We start from the raw sequence: 22,928 nt of genomic DNA on the forward strand, positions 1-22,928 counted from the left end.
AACAAATCAGAGATTGAAGTGAGTTAAGCAATTGTCACTTCAGGACAGAAAAACATGTAACGAAGCTGCCAGAACATATGATCCACAAACCAGTTAAACCTGCGGGCCAAAGCAGACCATATGTGGGAGATGCACCAACAGCCTCCCAACTTTATTTTAATTTTAAAAAATAGCATTAGAGGTTGTAACTGAGAACAGTAGAGTGGCAGGGGGAGGAAGAAAGGGCTTGTTAGCCCTTTCCAGTGGAGGCTGGTGGCTCTGATGTCAGTGGGGCGGTAAATCCGCTCTAGGTTTCCATCAGAACCAGTCAGAAGTCTAGGTTTCAGTCAGAACTCCTTTAGAGTTCTGACTGGTTCTGACTGGAACCCGGAATGGATTCACCACCTCACTGACATCAGATCCACCTACTTCCATTGGCCCTTTCCCTTCCTGTCATTTCCTCATGAGCTCCTTTTCCATCTGCAGTGGGAAAATACAAGCTCCCCTCCCTTGCTGCTTTTCTGCCTCTGGCATCTGCTTTTCCGTTAAAAAACTAATCTGGGAGACTGTGCAGAATATGTGCCTTCCACATATCATATAGTTTTGCTCAGAATGTTTGGCTTTGGTCTGGCTTGTAGGATGGGCTGTCCAAAAGTTAGTGACAATAACACCTAAAGTCAACGGAAGAAAACTGGCTTAAAATCAAGTCCTTTCACCTAGCTGGTTTGTGAACCAAGTTGAAAGTCTCTTTCATCATCAGCAGGAATAAACTGGTATTGTCAGTGTTTATTTAAAACAAAAGATGGCTTTATGGCACTCCAAGTGGAAAATGGAAGCCCTCCGGCAGCATTTTAGTGCAAGCAGGAGTTCTACATTTTGTCCTTTAAGGTATCAGACACACCGAAAGAGAAGGAGACTACTATAACCGAATATAATGTCAGCAATTAAGCTGTATTTGAGACACTGCAAACATACTTACTGAGATTAGGTAATGGAAAACATTCCAAAATTCGGAACAATCTTGGGAAAAACATCATGTTGATATACGCTCAGTCTTCTCCCAAAAGAGGGTCTATGACCCCCCTGGCAAAGGTGAAGTACAGGCTGAAGGGGCAGGATTGCAGCTTGAGATCGATAGGCATAGGGTCAAGGAACACCTAATTACTTTGAATGAGTTCAAATCTCCAGAGCCAGATGAACTGCACCCTAGAGTAATAAAGGAACTGGCAGAAGAACTCTCAGAACCACTGTCTATTCTCTTTGAGGAATCATGGAGGACGGGTAAAGTGGCAGATGACTGGAGGAAGGCTAATGTTGTCCCTATCTTCAAAAAGGGTAAAAAGGAGGAACCTGGGAACTACAGACCAGTCAGTCTGACTACAGACCAGTCTGGGAAAATTCTGGAGCAAATTATAAAGCAATCCATCTGGAAGCACCTTGAAAACAATGCAGTGATTACTCGAAGCCAACATGGATTTGTCAAGAACAAATCCTGCCAGACGAATCTGATCTCATTTTTTGATCAGGTAACTTCACTTGTGGACTGTGGGAATGCTGTGGACATAATGTACCTCGACTTCAGCAAAGCTTTCAACAAAGTGCCCCATGATATCCTGATGAGCAAACTAGCTCAAAGTGGGCTAGAGGAAACAACAATCCGGTGGATCCACAGTTGGCTACAGAATTGGACTCAAAGAGTGCTTCTCAACGGGATCTTCTCAAACTGGGGAAAGGTAACGAGCAGGGTACCGCAGGGCTCAGTCCTGGGCCCAGTGCTCTTCAACAGTTTTATTAATGACTTAGAGGAGGTGTTGCAGGGAATGCTGATCAGATTTGCAGATGACACCAAATTGGGCGGGATAGCTAATACCTTGGAAGACTGAAACAAAATTCAAAGTGATCTTGATAGACTGGGCAGAAAACAACAGAATGACAATTAATAGAGATAAATGCGAAGTTCTGCACCTAGGAAAAAGAAACCAAATGCACAGTTACAAGATGGGGGATACGTGGCTCAACAACACTACAAGCGAGAAGGATCTTGGAATTGTTGTCAATCACAAGCTGAGTATGAGCCAACAATGTGATGTGGCTGCAAAAAAGGCAAATGCTATTTGAGGCTGCATTCATAGAAGCACAGCTTCCAAATCCTGGGAAGTACTAGTTCCCCTCTACTCAGCACTGGTTAGGCCTCATCTGGAGTACTGTGTCCAATTCTGGGCACCACACTTTAAGAAGGATGCAGACAAACTGGAGAGGGTTCAGAGAAGGGCAACAAAGATGATCAGGGGACTGGAAACAAAGCCCTATGAAGAGAGACTGAAAGAACTGGCCATGTTTAGCCTTGAGAAGACTGAGGGGAGATATGATAGCGCTCTTCAAGTACTTGAAAGGTTGTCCCAGAGAGGAAGGCCAGGATCTCTTCTCGATCATCCCAGAGTGCAGGACACGGAATAATGGGCACAAGTTACAGGAAGCCAGATTCCGTCTGAACATCAGGAAAAACGTCCTGACTGTTAGATCAAGACGGCAATGGAACCAATTGCCTAGGGAGGTGGCGGGCTCTCCCACACTGGAGGCATTCAAGATGAGGCTGGACAGCCATCTGTCAGGGATGCTCTGACTTGGATTCCTGCATTGAGCAGCGGGTTGGACTCGTTGGCCTTGTAGGCCCCTTCCAACCCTACAATTCTGTGATTCTATGCACAAACCCCATAGCTCCACCATCATGCATAGGTCATCCTTCTTGTCAGCACAGAACGTGAGCTTCAACTGTTTACAATTTCCTGATTTTCATCTTCCTTCCAGAGGAAAAAGACTGTGATATATCTCCTAAAATCTTTCTGATATCCTTTCATTTCCTCTGCAGTTATTACCTTACTCTATTGAAAGAAATGAGAGCTAATACTTTTCTCTAGCAAACGTTTTCCAATGTAAGTAAGACATTTTGTGGATGACATGCTCTGAACAAAGTTATGGTGCCTCTACCTCAAAATAGCCCAGCTTGTGTAAAACATCAAAGACTTCAGGCTTTGGGGATCAAGTTTCTTTTTTTAAACTAGAATCCTGAGTCTCCTCCATCTTCTGCATGACTGCCTTTCAGACTGCTATCATGTCTCCCCTTAATGTTCTCTTCTCCAGGCTAAATATACCCAGCTCTTTCAACAGTTTCTCATAGGACTTGGTTTCCAGACCCCTCACCAGCCTGGTTGCTCTTCTCTGGACACACCCCAATTTGTTCTTAAAATGGGGCACCCAGAACTGGCCACAGTACTCCAAATGCAGCCTGACTAACACAGAACAGAGTGGAACTATTAGTTCTTGTGATCTGGACACTATGCTTCCATTAATGCACTCCAAGATTGCATTGGTTTTCTTAGCTGCCGCATCACACTGACAGCTCATATTCAGTTTGAGATACACTAAGACACGTAGTCTTTTTCACATGTTCTGCTGCCAAGCTAGGTCTCCCCCATCCTATACTTTGATTTTTTGTACATAAATGCAAGACTTTACATTTATCTCTGTTGACTCTCATCTTGTTTGATTTGGCCCAGTGTTCCAGCCTGTCTAGATCCTTTTGAATCTTGATCCTGTCTTCTGTGGTGTTGGACAGAGCCCTCTGGCACTCCATGCAAGATGCTGAGCCATTAACCAGCACTTGTTGAGTACGGCTACTCAACCAACTATGGATCTACCTAACTGTAGTATTGTCTAACCCACATTATACCATCTTGTCAACAAGGATATCTTGGCAAAACTTGTCAAATGCTTTACTGAAATCAACATTTACTATGTTCCATGAACTACCAAACTAGTAACTCTATCAAAAAAGGAGATAAAGTTGATCTGGCATGAATTATTCCTGATAGACACATGTTGATGCCCAGTAATCCATGCATTATATTTTCTAGATGCTCACACTGTTTAATCATCTGTTTGAGAAGTTTGCCTAGTATTGATGTCAGCCTGACTGGTCTGTAGTTTCTTAGACCTACCTTTAGTCCCTTCTTGAAGATGGGGACAACATTTTCCCATTGCTGGTCTTCTGGCAGCTCACCGGTTCTCCAGAAGTTCTCAAAGGTTACAGACAGCGGCTCTGAAATAATGTCTGCAAGCTCCTTTAGCATCTGTGACTGTAATTCATGTGGCCCTTGAGTCTTGAATTCATTTAAAGTAGCTAGGTGCTCTCTAACCGTATCCTTACTTATTCTGGGCTGCAAATCCTTTCATGTATCATTTGTTCTACTTGTCCAAGGTTGAACACAACTCCCCTTGTGGGAGAAGACTGAGGCAAAATAGGAGTTGGGTAGTTGTAAACAAATGGGAGACAGAAATCCTTCCCAGTCAACTGTGAATCATGCAGGGTTCTGCTAGTAGGTCCAGATCTCCCTGTCGTCCATCCCTGTGAGAATGGCTAATCCCTGGGTCTGGTCACGATATGTGAGGGTAGCTTCTCACAGTACCCTTTTCCTGTACTCAAGGGGATCAAGGCGGTGGTGAACGCCTCCCTTGAGGAGGGAGTGATGCCATCAGCCCTCAAGGAGGCAGTGATAAGACCACTCTTAAAGAAGCCCTCCTTGGATCCTCAAGTTCTGAACAACTTTCGCCCAGTCTCAAATCTGCCATTTTTGGGCAAGGTGATTGAGTGGGTGGTGGCAGTGTAGTTGAAGGCACACTTGGAAGAAACTGATTATCTAGACCCATTTCAGTCGGGCTTCAGGCCTGGGCATGGGACAGAAACGGCCTTGGTCACCTTGGTGGATGATATGAGGAGGGCTCTGGATAGGGGTGAATGCTCCTTCCTTGTTCTCCTCGACCTCTCAGCAGCTTTTGATACCGTTGACCATGGTATCCTCCTGGACCGCCTGGAGGGGTTGGGCATTGGAGACACTGTATTGCGGTGGTTCCGGTCCTTCCTCTCCGGCAGGTACCAGAGGGTAGCACTGGGAGAGGAGGTTTCGGACCCGTGGCCACTTACTTGTGGGGTGCCACAGGGTTCCATCCTCTCCCCGATGCTATTTAACATCTATGTGAAGCCACTGGGGGCTATCAGGAGGTTTGGGGTGCAGTGTCATCAATATGCGGATGACACGCAGCTCTACCTCTCATTCAAATCTTCACCAAGGTTGGCCGTAGAATCCCTGTCCAAATGTCTGGAGACGGTGAGTGGCTGGATGGGGAGGAATAAGCTGAAGCTGAACCCTGACAAGAACGAGGTACTTTTGGTGGGAGACAAGAGGAGGCTGGGGGATGTTGACCTGGTGTTGAATGGGGTACGGCTACCCTTGAAAGACCAGGTCCGCAGCCTGGGGGTCATTTTGGACTCCCAGCTGTCCATGGAGGCTCAGGTGTCAGCTGTGAGCCAGACAGCGCTGTATCAACTCCATCTGATATGGCGGCTGCGCCCCTTCCTTCCCGACCATCTGCTGCCATCGGTAGTACATGCCCTGGTCTCCTCTCGTTTAGACAACTGTAATGCGCTCTACGTGGGGTTACCCTTGAAGACGGTTCGGAAGCTGCAGCTGGTACAGAACGCGGCGGCTCGCCTGATTAAAGGCAGCCGCCGGCGAGATCACATCACTCCAGTGCTGAAGGAGTTGCACTGGTTACCAGTTGTTTTCCGGGCCAAATTCAAGGTGTTGGTTTTGACCTTTAAAACCCTATATGGTTCCGGCCCAGCCTATCTTAAGGAGCACCTCCAGCAACACCAGACAGGCCGCTTAACAAGATCAGCCTCAGATGGCCTTCTCTCTGTCCCATCAGCCAGGACAGCTAGACTGGTGGGGACGAGGGAGAGGGCCTTTTCTGTGGTGGCCCCCACTCTGTGGAACTCCCTCCCTAGGGAACTCCGTCATGCCCCCTCTTTAATGAGCTTCCGTCGTGCATTAAAAACGTGGTTGTTCAGGCAGGCATTTGGGGTGGGTTAGGGTATTTAAAAAAAAAAAAAATTATGGTAAAATTTTATTGTTTTAAATTGTTTTATGGTGGGTTGTACATCACCCAGAGTGGCTGGGTGACCAATCAGATTGGCGATTAATAAATTTAATAAATAAATAAATACCCTTTTCCTGCAAAAAAATGCATTTCCATGTAGGAACCAGCACACAGATCATATGTGTGACAGGCATACATGTGTTGTAGTTTAGCGGATGTGCATAGAATGTATACACACAGCTATCCAGTGTGTGTGTGTGTGTATGTGTGTGTACGCATGCAGCAAAATACACACAAATACAGTTGTTACTTCTGCTGTGAGTTTCATGCTCTTTCTTCAATGTAGGAAAAGTCTGATGTGGAAAGGAGATTTCCAAAATGAAGAACAGTGGAATGAAAGGCTTTGTATGGTTGGACAAAATGAGGAACATAAATGTTTCTTCTATTTAGCCACGTTTTAAAATATATTTAATATATATTTCTAGTTAGAAGCCGATGGTCTAGTTCACATGTAATGTTAAACCACTGTTTTTAGCATTACAAGGATGAGCTACAGTGAGTCTTGGGCTAGCATGCACACCCTCCCCTTTCCTTCTCCAGTGAGGACACATGAAAGAGATTAGAAGCTTTTGCTTCTGTTTTAGATTAACCACAGTTCAGCGTTACATCATCTGAACCCTAAACTGTAGTTAAACTTTACTACAGTTAGTGCAGGGGGTGAAGCAGCTTCATAATCCATAGTCTGAAGCTGGCTTGCTTATGCTAACCATCGCTAAGCCTAACCACAGTTTGTCAGGCTTTGGATATCTTGACAAACTATGGTTAGTCTAAAATGGAACCAAAACCTTCTTCTCATGGGCAGGCTGCAGATGGAAGGAGCAGGGGAGTGTGTGAGTTCAAGGCTTCCTGTGGCTTGTCTTCATAACACTAGACCATGGTTTAGTTATTGCAGCCACTATGTGGATGTGGGAAAGGAGGTTCAAGTCCCATTCCCCCTAACCTAGCTAGAAAGCTCAATGCACATAAAGCGTTTGAAACTGCACTCCTATTCAAGCCAATATAATCCAAAGCCACCTTTAGGATCCCTTTTCTCCTCTTGAAGGGAGCTCGTTTAGCTCCACAGCATGTGACAGAAGAGAACTCTTTCTCTCACCCAGTTAACGTTCCAGCAGCGCACTCGCTCTTTGACAAAGTAAAAAATACAACCAAACCCAATTAACCTTAAGAGTTAGTCATGGAGCCTCAATAACAGAAAGCCTGGCTTCTGTTTAATGAGTGTGAGAAGCAGACGGTGCCCTGTTCAGCGGGATTCTGCTGGAACTTCAGCTAGGGAATGGTTATATTATAAATACAATACACTCATATATTAGAGAAGAATCCTGTACAGCGCCTTTCCCTGACAAATCTGGAAGGCACAAAGCTGCTGGAGGGATTTGTCTTCTTGACAGTCCTAGTCAATACTGTTAGCAGTGAGGCAAAAGAGCAGAGCAATTCCTTTGCCGATCAGTGATTTCAGATAACATACAAACTGATGGGGCAGCAAGTAACGATGAAGCCAGGTCAGCCAGAACCAGAGCAATCTGGCACAATCACTACTCTGGACTCCTTCCAGCAAAAGAAACCACCCCTCTTTAAAATGCAAGTTAATCCATCTGTGAAAAATGAACCTAAGTTACCCTGATGAAAATGAAGGGCTTGCATGCTGGAAAGCACTTAAAGACCTGGCTGAACAAACAGTTGGACAGGAACACCTGGTCTGTTCCTTGTGCCATGAAATCAAAACAGTACCTTAAAAAAATACTCTTAGGGTGCAATCCCATGGGTTGCACTCCCATTAGATGAAGGCCTCCTAATTCGGAGGATTCCAAGTATCCAGTGCCCTGCTGGGCTGCTGCTGGCAGGGTGGCAAGAGTGACGGACGTGATTTTCGCCTCTCCATCCTCCTGCTGTTTCTCTTCCCTCTGCCTGGGTCTCTGAGCCTGTCTAGATGAGGTATGCTGGGGCAGGGTGGAGGCTGGAGAGAACATAGGATTGAATGTAACCTGGCCACTTCTTTCCCCTCCTATCCCCACTCACTGGAATGCCCCCTTTCATACCTCTCCAAGGTCCTCCAAGACCACTTTTGCAATTTCTTTCGGCGGGGACTGTGAGGGGGCAGGGGGAGGGATCAGATTTCAGACTCTCCCTCCCAAAGTCATAGCAGTGTCTATGACTTCACAAGGGGGGGTTCAAAAAATCCTGTGGTCCCTGGGACACCATCCTCTTATGTTCCTTCAGGTCTAGGAAGATCTAATGGCCATCCTGAGTGGATGGAGTCAGTCCAGGGCCTGAGAACACTAAACCAGGGGTGGTCTGAAGGTTGATCTGGATCTGCTCGTAGATTTCTGGGTGATTACAATAGATTGGAAAGTATTTCTGACTCCCAATTATTTAACAACAGCAGCAAAAAAATGAGTCACCACCACCATGCTGAACTATAATACTGAAATGGGTTCAGGGTTGTTTAATTCTACATGTTTGTCTTTTGCACCAGGCTCTGGTAGGTGGATCTTGGGGTTCTCATAAAAAACCAACAATGAAGGAGATCCTGCACGTCTGAGTTCTGCCCACCCCTGTGCTAAATGACCTATACAGGACTGCAACATTCAACTCAGTGACTGACCGCTCTGGACAGCTGCACACACAAGCCCAAAGGCTCCCAGTTCAGGATGCAGCAGCTCCTGAAACCTTCCACACCCTCTCTCATCAACCCCCAGGGCATCTCCTGCACTAAATGACCTTTATTCCGTTTTTTAAAAGATCAGAGATAATGAGCGATCAAATTGCAGCACTTGAGTTCCTTCTGTGAGAAGAGGAAAACCCGCAATCAGAGGAGCTAGACCACAGCACCATCTAGCGGCTGTATAATGAAACATATGGAAGACTCAGGGGGAAAAGGAGGGGGAAAGCGGGGGAGGAAGCGCGTGTAAAGGGAGTCCATCATGATCCTGCATTTAAAACGGAAGCAGAAAGCCCCGCTTTAAAAGCGGGGTTTTAGGCTGGTGTAGAGATGCTCCAAATCTGTTCAGATATATATGTTTGAGATATTATATCTGTTATATGCAAATACCTGTCTTAAATTGTCAGTTGACTAATATGTCTCAGGGGTAAAGGAATACGGTGAACACCTCTCTTTAAGGGGTATTACATCCACTGTTTGATGAAATTACAGAGGTTTCTGAGAAGGCTATTTCAAATTATGGTGGGGAGAACATGTTACATTTTTAAAATGTGTCCATAAAGCATTTTATGGGTACCCCTTAAAGTTGTAATACATCCATATGACAAATTCAGGTTTCAACTGAGCGTATCATGGTCCAACAACAACTTGCATTAATTATTTTGCATGCAACTGTCGGCTCCCTGTATTACATTCTCTAAAGTGTGTGCAGCTCTGATCTGGATTGGGACCACCATGAGTTGGGAGGAGAGGTTTAAACCTTTTCCCCTCAGCCACATGCTTGCCCAAATCCACCCCCACCCCCCGGTTTAAAAAAAAGGAAAAAATTGTTTCAATGGAGGCTTAAAAAAAATAATTAAAAATAGAGAAGTGCATGGCAACATTCAGAAAAGTGCATTCCAGTTTGTATATTGGTCTGGAGGTAAAATGAGAACCAAATGAATTGCTCCCCTATTTCTTCATATGACAAGGAGTTGAGATTAGTTATGGTTTCCATCTGCCATGTCATATGTGAAGCATCCCTGAGGATGGAACTGTATGGTTCAAGAAAGACAGGCATGCCACTGAAACAGCATGCAGACTTTTCTCCCCCTCTCTGTGTAATAAAACATACCCTGCGTCCAGACATCATTATGTTGGGCATTTCCTCAACCCTCCTCTACATTATTGGCTGCCATTGGAAAGGATGGGGAAAGCATGGGACAAACATTTTCATATATATCTGCTTGGTATCTATCTGCCATTGTTCTTTCATCACTGATAACACATCTATTATTGGATGAGCAAAGGTGCAGGAAACATATCCAGGTTATATTATTTATTCTTGATTGAATCCTGGAAGCCTCCCACATCATAGCTGGGAAATCGTTACAACATCCTTTTATTTCATGCAAAAATGCAACAACCAGGTCTTTTTCTTTAGGACAACATTCTTTAGGACAACATTTCTGCAGAAATAAAATCTTCTTACCAATCTGCTGTGGTTTTTAGCATTGTCTGTATCACTTTTCGGACAGGAAGCTAGTTTTAGGGCTGAACCTTTCCCCATTTCAGTTAATGAACATTGCTATTATCTACACGTTATGCTTTTCCTGCTTCAAATGTCAGCACACACCACTCCAACTAGTGCTGGAGAAGATGCTGGGCTCCTTCACGCTGAGCTTTTATCCTGAGATTGAGATTGCTCCTTCACGGAAGTTTGCAGGCTCTACATGATGCTGTGATCGTTCAAGGCATCTCCTGCACTAAATGCCCTTTGTTCCATTTTTTAATAGATCACAGATAATGAGCTATCACATTACCCTGTTGTGTTCTGCTTCAGTTTCCTCGGTGAAAAGAGTAAAAGCAGGAAGAAGAGGAGAGAGATCAATGAAAGATAATGGGAGACTCAGATACAGGGAGAAGGGGTGGGGGGAAAGGAAGCGTGTGTAGTGGGAGTCAGTTGTGACCCTGCATTTAAAACGGAAGCAGAAAGACCCATTTTAAATGCAGGATTTTAGGCTGATGTAGAGATACCCGCTACCACCCTCATCCAACCCAGATACAGGCTCATAAAACCCTGTAACTAGACTCAGATATGGCTGCGGTGGCTTAGTGGTTAAGACGCTGAACTGCAGACCGGAAGGTTGGCAGGACAGCAGTTTGAGACCCGAGTGCCGCGTGATGGAGTGAGCTCCATCAGTCCCAGCTCCTGCCAACCTAGCAGTTCGAAAGCAAGAAATTGCAAGTAGATAAATAGGTACTGCTTCGGCGGGAAAGGTAACAGCGTTCTGTGCACCTCGGTGTTCAGTCATGCCGGCCACATGACCACGGAAGCATCTTCGGACAGTACTGGCTCTTCAGCTTAGAAATGGAGATGAGCTCCACACCCTAGAGTCGGACACGACTGGTTGGGGACACCTTTACCTTTACCTTTTTAAGACTCAGATGCAATCCCATCATGACATGACTGAAGACTGGCGGTGTGTAGTCCCACTTTCTGCATTACCAGCTCCACTAGAAAGTGGTGTGTGTGTGTGTGTGAGAGAGAGAGAGAGAGAGAGAGAGAGCGAGCGAGAGAGAGGGAGAAATTGCCATGCCCATCCATGGTCAGTGAAAAAGAGGAGGAATCAGGTAAGGGAGCCATGCCTATTAATAAAGGTCAAAGATGCACTTTCATACAGGGAAGAGAAATTAAAATGTGAAAGAAGGTCCTTCCCAAATGTGGACAACTAAAATGCACTTCAGGTAAAATGCTTCTCTTCACAGGTGATACAAGAAGTCCAAAATGAATGGAACATTATTGGGAATCCACCATGCAAAGCACATTTGGAACTACCTTTCTGTCTCTTAACACCGGCATGCTGTGTGAAATCTGGTTAAGCAACTGGAAGTCTTGGCTACAAAGTGTAAACAAAGAAATGAATTTCTCCAGAAATGGGGACAGCTTTAAAAAGATAATCACTAGTTTTGAAACGTCAAAAATTGGAAAAGTGCCATTCAAGGCATCTCTCTCTCACACATGCACACACCATCTCTCTCTCTCTCTCTCTCTCTCTGATCGTTGAACAAATTTCAATTTCGTAATCCAGCATAAGAAAATGATATCACATCTTACAAGTTAATGAACTGACATGCTCTCTCGCCCTACTCCCCTTCCCCAGAACGCTGTTTACAATTTGTCAAAAATGGAATGGCACTTCCACACTTCCAAGTGACAGCTCTACATCTGCTAAGTCAAAACTTGTGCCACAGGGATTTCCAGCCCCTACGTATGCCAAAATGAATAGAATGGATACCTTCCTTTCCCAGCCTCCAAATATGATAAATCCATTCACCAGTGGTTTGTCCATTCAACATGCCCTCCTTGAATGTCTCCCCCTCATCCTTCAAGAGCTGAACTTCACTAACTGCAATGAACTAATTTTCAGAGGGCGTGTTTAACCACAGATGGGATGCCCATGGCACAATTAGATATCGGTTTGATCAGGCATGGGTGCCGACATTAAACACATGGTAATTGATGGTACTCACTGCACTTTTTGCATGCCAGATATTGCTCACTGCTTAGACTTGTTGGTATACTGGAGGCAGTCCACTTATCTGCCCTAGGGCAAGGGAGTGCTCAGAATGAGAGGACCTGTCTCTCAAAACATGGCTGAGAGAGTCCCATGTTCTGTAAGTAGGAGGCCTGCATGGGGAGAATGGATGTGGAGAATGAGATACAGGAAAAGTAAAAGCTGATTCACACTTTCGTGAGCTATGTCATCACACAGTATCACATTGCTTAATATGAGCATAGCACGGTGGCTGTTAGTGTTATGTGAACCAGGAAATGCCCAATTCAGTTCTATCCTCTGCCATGTTGTTTTAGGCAAGGGACTATCTTTCAGTCTCAGTGCTGCACCACCCCATCTGTAATATGGGATAATAATTCTGACCTACTTTATTGAGCTGTTATAAGGATTGCTGAAATAATGAGTGTAAAGCACTGAGAACACTCTAAAGCCTTACAAATGCTAATTATTATCATTAGCCTCTCATTGACTGAGTCACAGTGGAATATGTGAACTGCCTCCACTGAAAAAATATTGTGTTTGAGGTGATGTGAAAGCTCTGTTTGTGGCATTTGATACATTTATTTCTCTCCGCTCTTATATCCCATCTTTCTTTTAGAAAAAAAAGATGACCCAATGCAGCTCTTTCACACATACAAATAATCACTCCACCTTATACTCATCAAGTAGCTAACATATTGACTGGGTTCGCACAACACACTAACCCACACTCAGTGGTTGAGCGTGGGTTGCTGTTGAACTGTGGGTTGTTTGTTCAACTGAGTGTTAGCGTCTTGTCTGAACCCAGGACATTTTCCACAGGGTGGCTTGTTAACCACGCAGTTTGGCTGGATAAGCACTCTGAATAACCCAACACTAAACCATGGGTTCTCAAGGTGGTTTGTTTGAGGAAAAATAAGCCATGCTGCATGGTTAACAAGCCACCCTGGGGAAAATGTCCTGGGTTCAGGCAATGTGCTAACCCATGGTTCAACAAACAACCCGTGGTTCAACAACAACCCATGCTCAACCGCTTCCTAAGGCAGCCTATGGTGGATCTTTCTTTTGCACAATGGACATGGTCCTCTTATCTTTTGGTTGCTGCTGGAAATGTTTCTGCTCAATCTTCAGATGTGCTAAGGGCCAAACTGGACATGATGTAATTAATGTCTTTAGACCCTATGTGGCTCATTTTTAAAAATCAATAGCAGATGTCTGGGAGGGACCAGACTGGGGCCACAGTACAGAGGAAGGAGTGTTCGAATCCTTTTCCCCAACATGGTTCTAATTCACTTTGCCCTACCTCCATGCCTGTTATTTATTGGGAACACCCCCCCCCCCACCAAATCATGAAAGTGCTAAAGAAGTTAATAATATAATGTCTAACTTGGCCCTTCCTCCGCATTCATACAGCAGCTGGCTAACTGAATTCAAATGTATATCCCCATGCATGTTCTAGTACAAAGAGTCACAGGTTAAAAGCAAAACAACCCCCCCCCTTTTTAAAGTACAACTAAAGCTGGATTATTTATTTATTTGAAATACTTATGCCCCAACTTTCCTCCAGTTAGTGCAAGGTGGCTGATAACAGGATAAAACCATAAACAACGGATTGGCCACAAATGTTTAGCCAGTTGTTACACCATATTTATAGGACTGAGACTAGTGTGATTATGAGGGAATCTGCTGCTATTGCTCTTCAAACACAGCCATGTGTATATGACCTCGTACAAAAGACATTCACACGAATGGAGGCAGCCCACATGCAAACACAAGTAAAGGAGCTGTTTGTGGTGGAATAGGCACTGATTTCCCCCCTCCTCTTGGGATATTACAACAGACGCAGTAGAAGACAGTACAGTGTGGTAAGAGACAGTGCAGACTACACAATACATACCACTTCCACAATCCTTCCCACCACCCCCATGAACTAGCAGGGCACCGGCACAGGCTGAAGCCCAAGAACAGATGGGCTGTGGTGATCCTGTGTGTGATATGATTGGATCCAGTCATCTAAGGGCCCTTTCATACATTACACAGTAACAAACCTGGGCTTGTCACCAAGTGCACAGGAAGCTGCAGCCAATCCTACCTCTCTAATGAGAGTGTACCTGAATGATAGACATATTTTTCAGCGCCAGCTTGATAAGACCAAGCCAGACACTGGTCTGGGACCAGCTGCAAAGTGCTGGGGGAGAAAGTGGTTTGCAAAGCGAAAGCATCAGGCAGGGAGAGGAGTGCTCAGTGTTTCCCTGAACTGCTGTGTTCTCCCTGCAGCCCTCTCCCCCAGCCGCTTTCCCCTCACATTGTAGCAAACACACACCCGGGGACACTGACTGATGGAAGGCACAATTTGCAGCACTGTGTGGACGTGCTCTAAAGTAGGGATGTTAGAGAATTCTGCCACGGATCCCAGGGAGGCTGAATTCCAGTGAATTCCACCTCACCACCCCGCGAAAGCCCCGTGAAACAGAGCCTACCTGGCTGTGGTGGCGGCTCCGGCGGCAGCGGCAGCTCCAGCAGCTCCAGCTGCTGCCGGGCTGTGGCCGCAAATGGCGACTGCTACGCTGGCCGCCATTTGCGTCCCTGGCAAGCCGTGATAGGCTACGTAAGTATCTACGTAGCCTATCATGGCTCAGAGCAGGGATGCAAATGGCGTAGCAGCCGCCATTTGCGTCCCCGCTTTTGCTGTGATAGACTATGTAAATATTTACGTAGCTTATGACAGCAAAAGCAGGGACGCAAATGGCATAGCGGCCACCATTTGCGTCCCCGCTTTTGCCGTGATAGGCTACGTAAATATTTACGTAGCCTATCACGGCTCAGCGAAGGGATGCAAATGGAGGCCGCTACGCCGGCCGCCATTTGCGTCCACAGACTTGCCATGCGGATGCACCCGGCTGGCGGCTCCGCAGAGTCGCTGCGGAGCGGAGCTGGCCGGGGTAGGATTTTGGGGGGAGGTATGGAGTGCCTCCCCCCCCACAAATGTCACGCTTTGAAAAGGTAAGTGACTTTCGTACATCCCTACTCTACAGTCATTTTTTTCTACAGGTGACATTTAAATTGGGTTCTGTGCCTATTGATTTATAAGGGGACTATAAAATTAGATGTACATTGACTTGAGCACACATCCAATATTCCCTCTCCATTCTATTCCACAATAATCATAACAACACCCATACCTGGCACAAAACAGCTTATTTTAATGTACTTAAAATAACAACATCTGTTTTTATTACTGGAAATAAAACTCCATGCTGCAAGCTACTGGAAAGTCAGGAACAAATTGAATCCATCTTGGATTTAATTTAATTTATTTGTTTACACCATTTCTATCCAGCTTTTCAACCATAACAGTGCTCTGAGCAGTTCAAAGCAGATTAAGAGGTTAATCAAATCTGGGGTTTTTTACCCATAGGAAAACTGTCCAACCACATGAACTTGCAAAAAGAAACATCAAACTGGAAATCATTCATCTGGGGAAAATATTAGGAAAGGAGGGGCTGTGCAGCTAATTAAGCAGATTAATGATCTCCCTTTGAAAATCTCAAGTCACGGAAGTTTGGAGATTCTTTGTCTGCGCAATCACCCTCCCACACACACACACACAAACTTTATGTGACACATCCCTTGTTTAGAGTAACGTGCTCAGAACTAGGGATGGACGAAAGTCCCTTACCTGATCCTGAAGCTTGCTTCACGGTGGGGGGGGAGGTGCTTCGTCCTTCCCCCCAAAATTCTGGTAGGGGGCGAGGCACCCCGTCCCTCCCCCGCCAAATTCTGGCTGGGGGGGGAGGTGCCCCGTCCCTCCGGCCGCGAAGCCTCCTCTCTTGCCAGGACACAAATGGCGGCGGCCGTAGCCGCCACCATTTGCGTCCCTGCAGTCAGCTGTGATAGGCTACGTAAATGTTTACATAGCCTATCACTGCTGACTTTGGGGGGGAAAAAAAAAAGCGCGTACGCAAATGGCGGTGCCCATAAGCGCCGCCATTTGCATACGCGCCTTTTTTTTTTTTTCAAAGTCAGCCGTGATAGGCTACATAAACATTTACGTAGCCTATCACGGTGTTTTTTAAAAATCTAGCCATGATAGGCTACGTAAATCTTTACATAGCCTATCACGTTTGTTTGTTTATTTGTTTTATTTGGAAATGGCGGTGGCGGCAGCAGCCGGTCAGAAGACCGGCTGCCACAGCCGCTGCCGCTGAACTGCCGCCGAACCGCTGCCGAACCGCCGTCAGAGCCGCCGCCGCCAGGGACATTCGAACAAGGTAAGTCCTGTCCCAGGGGGGTGGCGGGGGGGTGGCAGACCATTTTTCCACCAATTTCGGGGGGCTGAATGCGCTGGCATTCGGCCTCCCCGAGATTCGTGGAGAAATTCTCTGACATCCATATTCAGAACATGCTTTAGAAGGAAAACAACACTAGGTACATTTTATATGTGGTACTATCCTTCCAAGTGATACTGAGAAAAGGTTTGCATGCCAACCAGTGACTCCCAATGTATGTACCTCAGTGAAAATAGACATGCACACATTCTTCACACCTGAGAGTGAAACAAACCCTTTTCTCCTTTACACCTGTATACACCTGTGTGGGCAAAAACATTATATGTGAAGCAACCTTAAGATGGAAAGAGCTGCAAGCTACAAAAGTTTTTTATGGAGTTGCCAACAAAATATATCCTACAACAAAATCTGAAGCACATTTGTGGGTTCCTCCTTGTGTGAAACATATTTAGGAATGAGAAGCCAAAAGAGACGTGCAAAAATTCTCAGATTAAGTTTCTCATATTCCTAGTGTTTGCATTCTCAGCAGAGTTAGTTTTCCATTTCTGCATCCTTATTCTCATTAAAACCTATCTTCAGAAGTACGTCCATTTATTTATATATTTACAACATTGGTATGCCACCCATAACATAAAGTTCTCTGGGTGGCTTACAATAAACAGGCTTATGAACAATTTAGATTAAAAAATCAGAACATAAAACCATAAAATCCAAAGCAACACAAAAATACATCAAGAACAAAGCTCACAACAACTCCATAATTAAAAACACATTTTTAAAACTGAGGAGCTCAGACTACATGAATCATTGAAAAGACCTGAGTGAAGAAAGGTTTTCATCCAGTGCCAAAAAGACCACGGGGATGGTGCCAGCTGAATCTCACTGGGAAGGCTATTCTGGTGCCAGTACCAAAAAGGCCCTCTCCCTAGTGGGCACTTGCTTTGCTTCATTCAGCAGGGACACTTGGAGCCCTTCTAGACGAGGCTTTTATTGTGCTCACTCACAGTAGTTTGTGTGGGTCCTTTACACGTTGCCATCATCCTCCAGGGCCTTTGCAATCATTTCCCCAGCTTTTGGAATGAGGAAAGTATATAATTATTTAGAAGTGTCAGAATGAGACTCTCCTGTATGTCTGTATTTGAGCAATTCTGCTATACCACAGTGCCACCTAGTGGCGGTGTAATGAAACATATAGAAAGGCAGAGAAAGAAAAACTCTGGGGAAAAACGTGTATACAGGGGACGATCTTAATCCTGCGAAGAATCTGGAAGCAAAACCCTCGGTAAAGGTGTGGGTTAAAAGCCTCATGCAGAAAAGCCCTTGTACTGAAGATAAAAACAACTGAATTGCAGCCACAAAAATCAATCATTTCCATTGCCAGGATTTAAATATGCAACACGCCCTAGTGTTGTTGTCTGCTTGTAAACATGTGTGAATGGAAGAATGCCCAGAAAGATGTTTGTTCTACAGGTGGCTATTATTGATGCCCACCCGCCTGCAGATATTTAATTTCTCTGCCACCTTTCAGTAAAACTCTTAGGGTGCTATGCAGTAAAATGACTGAAACAATATAAAAATATAAAACTATGCCAAGATAAAATAGCAGAAACATCATTAAAGCCACAGAAATTCAACAGGAAGCCAAAAGCCATAATCAAAGTTGCAGTTGCCTAGGCGTATTAAATAAAAGGTCTTTGCCCGGCTCCAAATTGGCATCAAAGCTGGTGCCAGGTAAGCTTTCCTGGTGGAAGGCATTCCATAGATGGGGGAGCAGCATGACCAAAGAGAGCCCCCTCCAGCAACCACCCACTTAACTTCAGATGGCAAGGAAACATGGAGGGTCTTTGATGATGACTGCAAAGTTTGGGCAGGCTCATAAGGGGGGAGGCAGGCCTTGGTGCCAAATTTAGCTTTGGAAGAAAACTGCAATCAGGAATCTCTGGTGTCTTCCTAGCTTCAGCAAGTTCAACAGACAGGCTGACATCAAAGGTAGGTATGGTTGGGTGCCTGCCAAGGGCCCAGACTCCAGCAGGGGCCAGCTGACAAGAGCCCGGGGAGGTGCTCCCCCTTTTCAGCATAGCAACGTGCTTGTTCACCTGCCTTTTGCTCTGGTCCAGACTAAGGTACCCCTTCATGGATCACTGCCTTGTTGTGGCGAAGGGGCTTGCGTAACTCAGTGAAGCCATAAGCTATGCCATGCAGGGCCACCCAAGACAGGTCATGGCGGAGAGTTCTGACAAAATGTGGTCCACTGGAGAAGGAAATGGCAACCCACTCCAGTATTCTTGCCAAGAAAATCCCATGGAACTTATCACAAGGCTAAAAGATATGATGCCGGAAGATGAGCCCCTCAGGTCGGAAGGTGTCCAATGTACTACTGGGGAAGAGCAGAGGGAATTTCCAAGTAGCGCCAGAAAGAGTGAAGCGGCTGGGCCAAAGCCGAAAGCACACTCAGCTGTGGATGTGTCTGGTGGTGAAAAGAAAGTCCGATGCTGTAAAGAACAATATTGTTTAGGAACCTGGAATGTCAGATCAATGAATCAAGGTAAGCTGGAGGTGGTCAAACATGAGATGGCAAGACAGAACATCGATATCTTGGGAATCAGCGAACTAAAATGGACAAGCATGGGCGAATTTAATTCAGGTGACCATCATATCTACTACTGCGGGCAAGAATCCCTTAGAAGAAATGGAGTAGCGCTCATAGTCAACAAAAGGATGGGAAAAGCAGAACTGGGGTACAATCTCAAAAATGACAGAATGATCTAAGTACGAATCCAAGGCAAACCATTCAACATCACAGTAATTCAAGTCTATGCCCCAACCACTGAGGCCGAAGAAGCTGAGGTTGATCGGTTCTATGAAGACCTACAACACCTTCTAGAACTAACACCAAAAAAAGATGTCCTCTTCATCATAGGGGATTGGAATGCTAAAGTAGGAAGACAAGAAATCACCGGGATAACAGGCAAGCATGGCCTTGGTGTACAAAATGAAGCAGGACAAAGGCTAATAGAGTTTTGCCAAGAGAACACGCTGATCATAGCAAACACTCTTTTCCAACAGCATGAGAGGCGACTCTACACATTGACATCACCAGATGGTCAATATCGAAATCGGATTGATTATGTCCTTTGCAGCCAAAGATGGAGAAGCTCCATACAGTCAGTAAAAACAAGACCTGGAGCTGACTGTGGCTCAGATCATGAGCTGCTTCTTGCAAAATTTCGGCTGAAATTGAAGAACGTAGGGAAAACCACTAAACCATTCAGGTATGACCTAAATCATATCCCTTATGAATATACAGTGGAGGTGATGAATAGATTTAAGGGATTAGACCTGATAGACAAAGTGCCTGAGGAACTATGGATGGAGGTCCGTAACATTGTTCAGGAGGCAGCAACTCAATCCATCCCAAAGAAAAAGAAATGCAAGAAAGCAAAGTGGCTGTCTGATGAGGCTTTATAAGTAGCTGAGGAAACAAGGGAAGCGAAAAGCAAGGGAGAAAGCGGAAGATATATCCAACTGAATGCAGAGTTCCAGAGAATAGCAAGGAGAGACAAGAAAGCCTTCTTAAATGAACAATGCAAAGAAATCGAAGAAAACAATAGAATGGGAAAGACTAGCGATCTTTTCAAGAAAATCGGAGATCTCAAGGGAACGTTTTGTGCAAAGATGGGCATGATAAAGGACAAAGAAGGCAGGGACCTAACAGAAGCAGATGAGATTAAGAAGAGGTGGAAAGAATACACAGAAGAACTATACAGGAAAGATCTGAATGTCCCTGACTGAATTTTTTTTTCTTTCAAAGTCACCCGTGATAGGCTACGTGACGATTAACGTAGCCTATCATGGCTGACTTTGCAGATCTAGCCGTGATAGGCTACGTTAATCGTTACGTAGCCTATCACAGGGGCGTTTTTTTTTTCTTTTGAAGTTCGCGGCCGGGGAGACGGGCCGCTTCTCCCCAGCCTGAATTTCGGCCGGGCGAGGAGGGAAGCCTCCCCCCCCGGCCTGAACTTCGGGGGGAGCAGCGAAGCGCCTCCCCCCCACTGCGAAGCAAGCTGCGAGACCAGGTAAGTGACTTTCGTGCATCCTTACTCAACAGTGGCCACAAGACTGGAAAAGGTCAGTTTACATTCCAATTGCAAAGAAGAGCAATGCCAAAGAGTGCTCAAACTACCGCACAATTGCACTCATTTCACATGCCAGCTAGGTTATGCTCAAAATCCTACAAGCTAGGCTTCAGCAGTATGTGAACTGAGAACTACCGGAAGTACAAGCTGGGTTTCAAAGAGGCAGAGGAACTAGAGATCAAATTGCCAACATTCGCTGGATCATGGAGAAAGCAAGAGAATTCCAGAAAAACGTCTATTTCATCTTCATTGACTACGCTAAAGCCTTTGATTGTGTGGATCACAACAAACTGGCAAATTCTTAAAGTGATGGGAGTACCAGACCACCTTGCCTGTCTCCTGAGAAACCTGTACGAGGGCCAAGAAGCAACAGTAAGAACCGGACATGGAACAACCAATTGGTTCAAAATTGGGAAAGGAGTACGCAAGGCTGTATATTGTTGCCCTGCTTATTTAATTTATATGCAGAGTACATCATGAGAAATGCCAGGTTGGATGAATCACAGGTCGGATTTAAGATTGCCGGGAGAATTATCAACAACCTCAGATACGCAGACGATACCACCCTAATGGCAGAAAGCAAAGAGGATCTAAAGAGCCTCTTGGTGAGGGTGAAAGGGGAGAGTGCAAAAGCTGGTTTGAAACTCAACATTACAAAAACTAAGATCATGGCATCTGGCCCCATCACTTCCTGGCATATAGAAGCGGAAGAAATGGAAGCAGTGACAGATTTTATTTTCTTGGGCTCCAAGATTACCGCAGATAGTGACTGTAGCCATGAAATTAAAAGACGCTTGCTCCTTGGGAGGAAAGCTATGGCAAACCTAGACAGCATAGTAAGAAGCAGAGACATCATTTTGCCAACAAAGATTCGTATAATCAAAGCTATGTTTTTCCCAGTAGCAACATATGGCTGTGAGAACTGGACTATAAGGAAGGCTGAGTGCTGAAGAACTGATGCTTTCGAACTGTGGTGCTGGAGAAGACTCTTACGAGTCCCCTGGACTGCAAGGAGGTCAGATCAGTCAATCCTAAAGGAAATCAACCCTGAGTGCTCATTGGAAGGACAGATACTGAAGCTGAAGCTCAAATATTTTGGCCACCTAATGTGAAGAGAAAAGTCACTGGAAAGGCCCTGATGCTGGGAAAGATGGAAGGCAAAAGGAGAAGGGGACAGCAGAGGATGAGATGGCTAGATAGCATCACCGATGCAATGAATATGAACTTGAGCACACTCCGGGAGAGAGCGCAGGACAGGAAGGCCTGGCATGCTGTGGTCCGTGGGGTCACGAAGAGTCGGACACGACTGAACGACTGAACAACAGCAACAAGAAGACAAAGGTAGTGGTGAGCAGGAGGAGCAGGAGATGCCACTGCCTGCTTGCTCACGGACTCTGTGCCTGTCCAGCAAGCAAGTGGCAGCAGTGATGAAAAGGAGGATGAGGAGCAAGAGCGGCTGCTGACAATGGAGGTGAGAAGGTAGCCTCACTGAGGGCTGGTGTCTTGCCCAAGAGCCCTTGAATACCCGGAGCCAGCACTGTCTACAGTGAGTGCATTTTTTTTTAAGCCTTCTAAATGATCTGGGAAAGTCTATACAGCCTTGTAAATTTTTATGTGAACAATCCAAGCAGCAGGTCATTGGTTTAGGATATTTTTAGCACTTCACCAGAGAGCCAGCCAACTGGTAACAATCACCTACTGTGCCATTTTCTAATGCGGTGATATTTATTTTATGAACATACAAAGAGCATTTCTTGCTAGTAGAATGAAAGTCCATATTAGATGTATATTAAAGGGGCCACCTCCTATCCGCAAGTAAAGACAGATGTAAGAACCGATTAACAAGCACAGTACTCACTCTTGAGGAGCGATGAAGTTCGGCTCGGTCCATCAGCTCAGGAAGGCTTCCTGAATAAAAAATTAAAACCCAGTGTTGGCAAGACTGTTTCAAATCAATTCAGTAAGTCCAGACAAAAAGTGAGATCCAGGGGAAGTGCAGGGGAAGGAACACAGGCACAGGCAGAAGGGAAAATCCATACAGTTTGGAGCTTACAGCTGACATTCAGCCGACTGTGGGAATCGGAGCTCCTATGTACTTGTACACTCTCTCCATTGGAGGAGGAGCCAGGATTGCAACATTCATGTTCCTTGCTGCAGGCAAAACAAGGATTTTCTTCACAATGCAAAATGTCCCAAGACTGACAGCTTTACAAGGTTACAGAGGTACAGATTATACAGATGTAGCAATGAAGACATATTTTAAGCCCCAGATTTACATTCTCAAGGCGCATGTGTTTACATTCAAATGCAGATGGGAAACTTGTGTGTGCTT

The 22,928-nt window shown here is 45.3% G+C and overlaps 1 protein-coding gene across 2 annotated transcripts in view; it reads right to left on the reverse strand.

The window, feature by feature from the left end:
* Positions 1-22,710, reverse strand: part of PRLR (prolactin receptor) — a 129,206-nt gene extending 106,496 nt beyond the window's left edge. Inside the window, exons 1-2 of one of the 2 annotated variants that reach the window (XM_084832048.1) lie at positions 22,650-22,710; positions 22,455-22,504 (exon numbers count right to left, since the gene is read on the reverse strand). The gene's annotated coding sequence lies outside the window, so the exon portion shown is untranslated. Of the gene's footprint in view, positions 1-22,454 lie in introns of both variants that reach the window. The other variant, XM_084832049.1, reaches the window with a different exon arrangement.
* Positions 22,711-22,928: the final 218 nt, after the last annotated feature.

Source organism: Heloderma suspectum, chromosome 2, assembly GCF_057233095.1.
Source record: "Heloderma suspectum isolate Gila_16-S chromosome 2, 16-S_ref, whole genome shotgun sequence".
Lineage (NCBI taxonomy): Eukaryota > Metazoa > Chordata > Lepidosauria > Squamata > Helodermatidae > Heloderma > Heloderma suspectum.